At 35.0% G+C, this 4,207-nt stretch overlaps 1 long non-coding RNA gene across 1 annotated transcript; it reads left to right on the top strand.

Moving 5' to 3' along the window:
* Positions 1-3,211: 3,211 nt before the first annotated feature.
* On the top strand, positions 3,212-4,207 carry LOC109179405. The gene is made up of 2 exons (XR_002053888.1): positions 3,212-3,342; positions 3,946-4,207. It is a non-coding gene; the product is annotated as an uncharacterized LOC109179405 (long non-coding RNA).

The raw sequence follows: 4,207 nt of genomic DNA, 5'->3' as shown, positions 1-4,207 counted from the left end.
TTGTCCCATATGAAGAAGGCAGTGGCAAACGTTTTGAGGGTTGCAATGTCTCCATCTGGCTCAAAACTAGGGATAATCATACAAGACAAGATCACATCAGCACCCAAAACGAGAGGATCAAAAGAGAAAATAGAGAGTTGTGGAAGAAGCACGATGAAGAAAGAAAGAGAAGAGAAGATGAAGCAATGGAAAGAGAAAGGGTCAGGAACCTCATTGAAGACCTCTCTAATGTAACCAAAGACTCCCCACAAAATGTCATGCATAATGTAGCTTTCAAAGTGCACAAGGAATCAGGAAAGAGCTACCAAGAAGGCATGAATTCGTTTGAATTGATCTCGTGGTGGAAGTATGGTATTGTTGAAGGAAGCAACATTCGGGAAGCCTACAACAATTACACTGGCCTAAATATCAAAGGAGAACATGAAGAGCTTGTCAGGTCTAATCCCATTAAAGTCTTCAGAGCAAAAATCAATGAGAAAATTGACTACAATAGGATGCTAAAGCAACAAAAGGAAAGGAATGACCAAGAACTCAAGGAAGCTCAACAACAGAAATCAAAGCTTTTAGAAATGTAAGTTAACTTTCGTTATGTTTCTGTTTACAAAGTTTTTGTAATGATTACATCTTATTATATGAAATTCTCATTGTCACACATCTCGTGTCACTTGTTTGAGTTATCTATCCTTGTCTCACCTATTAACGTTTTAATCTAGAAAAAGACTTGTAAACTCTCAAGTATGGCTGTTTTTATAATAAAAATTATCCTTATGGAACTTTTATCAGCCTTATAAGAAGAGTATAGGTTTTGGCATCATCAAAAAGGGGGAAATTGTTAGGAACATTGTATTAGGATTTTGATGATACCAATGTAATGTAGAAAAGTAAACCCCTAACCATTAGCTTTTTCAATTACTGCTTTCGTCCTAGACGAAAGTTGCCATAACTCCCTTGTAATTCGTGTTAAGCTAGACAAACACACGAAAATGAGTTATGACTAGATGTTAGGGTCTCCAAGGCGAAAAGAAGACACGAGAACAACAACAAGAATCAAACAGGAGTTGTCAACAAGCACGAAAGGACAGTGTTGGTGAAAGAAGATCTTTATCAAGCATTACCTCTCTTCAACAACGACAAGAATGATTCACCTGTCTGATTTGACAACATCCTAGGACAATAAGGACTTCACCTTATGGGACACACTTTTCAAGAAGCATTAAATGAAGATGTACCACCTCTTGGAGCTAAAGGACGAAATCCCTATGCTTCCCATACCTACAACGGCTACATGGTACAACCTCATTAATGGAGCATTTAATGCATGAAGCTCCCCGGTCCTTGTCCACTGGTTAAAAGGTTCGAAAATTTCATCTCCCTCCAACGGATGAATTTTCATCACCTATATAAACTCACCTTCATCAACTAAGAATGTGCTAGTTCATTATCACTCAATTCACTCACTTACAAAAGCTCCTGAAAAGTCTACAATTTACTAAAAGCTTTTGTGAACCAGTTTTGAGGTGTTAAGTTACTTGAAGAATCTTCTTACACCTCAAGGAAGTCTTGGCAACTGGTTGAAGTAATCATATTTCAGAGTCAAGACCTCATCGTTGGAAAATACCAGAAATCATTTTCTACCAATCTCAACTCAGGAGAAGAAGTTGATAGAGGTGGAGTAAACTCGAGGAGTTGAAAAACCTACGAAGGCTGTCCGGCTTAGTGATCAAGGAAGTCTTTGTGTATTTGTACTAAGAGTGATAGTGCAATCCTTCCAACAGTTGTGGAAGAAGAGTGGAGTAGGCATCATTGGCTGAACCACTATAAAATCTCGTGTCCTCTCTATCTCTTTACTTACGCTTTTCTATTTGCTTTCGTATCTTTCATTTATCATCGTTACCGAAATTTTGTCTAAATACGCAAACTCGTGCAAAGCATCTAAAACAAATCTATCTTATCCCCTGCGCCAAGACACCGAAAGGTGAAGTTTAGGGCTTCTAACGAAAAGAGTCTATTCACCCCCCCCCCCCTCTAGACTCTCATCTCATTCTATCGGGACCAACACAAATAACTTGATAATTGCTGACATATAAAATGATAGGTACAACTGAACAAGTATAGAAACTATCAATCAGGTACAAAATATGTCAACTATAGATACAGAATCTGACTTGATAGTTGCTGACACATAATATGATAGATACAGGTACATAAACTGTTAACTGCGTGGACAGAATGTATCAACTATATATACAAAATCTGAAGGTCATTTTTGGACTAGGGTCTACAATGTAAGGTAGACCATGGTATAGGGTATAATTTGCCATGCTATGATTGAAATTTTTATTTTAATAAAGAACCATCGTTTTCAAAGTGATATATATCCCAATTAACGTAAGTCGCCACAACTCATTCAAAATGTCATTATGTCAAATTGTCAAATATGTGAATATATGATAGTTCAAAACAGTTATTCGTCATCTCTCGTGTGGATCATCTGATCCCCTAATCGTCCGTACCACATTTTCTGTGCCTGGTTTTCGTCAATCCGAAATTTTTTTTTTTTAAAAAAAAAAATTTGACAAAAAAAAAAAAAGAAAAAAAAAAAAAAAAAAAAACAAACATGACAAATAAATATATGTTGACAAAGTATTTGTTACTTAAGAAAAAATATAATATTTTTAAGAAAAAATGTAATACTTTTAAATCAAAATGTAAAAATACTACATTTTCTAATATAAGTGATAAACATTTTATTCCTAATTAATATTATATTTGTGCGTATAAGTATTATATTTTTATATTGACCCGACCCGTCTCACGGTGAGATAGTCTCACACAAGTTTTTTCCCTTATGCTTATTTTCATCCCTACTTTTGAACATTTGAATCCAAAACACGAAAAAATAATTTTAAAATTCATCCTCAATGCAGTCAATGTGGAATATGTGTGCGTGCTTCCAAATACAAATTTATTTATTTATTTATTTATTTTTCTTCATTATTAATTATTTAGGTATTTAATTCTAAATTTCTAATTACAATTTTGAATCTAATAATGTTTGAACCAATTGAGCCAGTTTTCTTAAATTCACATGAGAGGGGGGAAAAGTCTTCCAATTCGTATATATCTTCTTTTGATCCATTTTTTTTTTTTTTGCATTATTTTAATCACACGCAACTCTTTCATTTTTCCCATATAAATAGGAACAACTAGTTAGGTTAACATATTCAACAATACATACAAAAATTTCAATCCCATAAATTTACATTATTTGATCAAACAAGGTGTAGAGAGCAAATATGGCCACCGTTTGCAAAGTTGGTTTCTTCACCATCCTTGTGTGTGGTACGCATTGTATACTCAACACTTATATATATTTATTCATTTATTTATTTATTTATATATATATAAGATTATTTTTTGAGAACATACCAACCAAGTTGGTACAGTTGACTTGGTAACCACCAAATTTCAAGTTCGACTCCTAGTGGAAGCAGCCCATTGGCCGCCTTAGTTTGAGCTAGTTGTTTTCTTGTAATCCTTTGCCGACTACGGTTACAAGGCGGATCCAGCCAAAACTATCAGGTTGTTAGCTTGGTAACCACAATGTTACAAGTTTGACTCCCTGTAAGAGCACTCTGTTGGTATTCTTGGTTTGAGCTAATTAGCGCTCTGGGGGGACCTTATTGCCTTACCACAAAGTTACAAGTTCGACTTCCAGTAAGAGTGCCCTATTGATCCTTCTTGATTTGTACCGGTCAGCCCTCCAAGAACCTTTGCTTGCTAGGCCGGGTTACAAGACGAACCCTGATACTTGATAGTGAATACATATTTCCTTTCGTCACTTACTCAACAACAAAAAATAAAAAATCTTCTTTTCTATTTAATTTATCAATCCATTCTTACTTAACCTTGACAAATAACAATACTCTATATACATTTTGATAGGTATTTTTCTATTGGGAAGCAATGTGGAATTAGCAAATGCTCAGACAGCTTGTCTGGAGGTTTGTGAACCTGAAGCAGCCTATATGATCTGCCCACCGAACATAAAGACTGAACCAGTCTGCAGCAATTGTTGTAAACTTGAGAACACTGGTTGCCAGCTCTACCGTTCCAATGATTCTCCCATTTGCACTTAAACCAAATAATCTCTACCATAATAATGTCTCAATCATCATATATACATGGAATAAGATTATTGTAATAA

Source organism: Ipomoea nil, unplaced genomic scaffold (assembly GCF_001879475.1).
Source record: "Ipomoea nil cultivar Tokyo-kokei standard unplaced genomic scaffold, Asagao_1.1 scaffold0900, whole genome shotgun sequence".
Classification (NCBI taxonomy): domain Eukaryota; kingdom Viridiplantae; phylum Streptophyta; class Magnoliopsida; order Solanales; family Convolvulaceae; genus Ipomoea; species Ipomoea nil.
The sequence above is the reverse complement of the archived record's forward strand: the minus strand, read 5'-3'. Positions and strand labels throughout refer to the sequence as shown.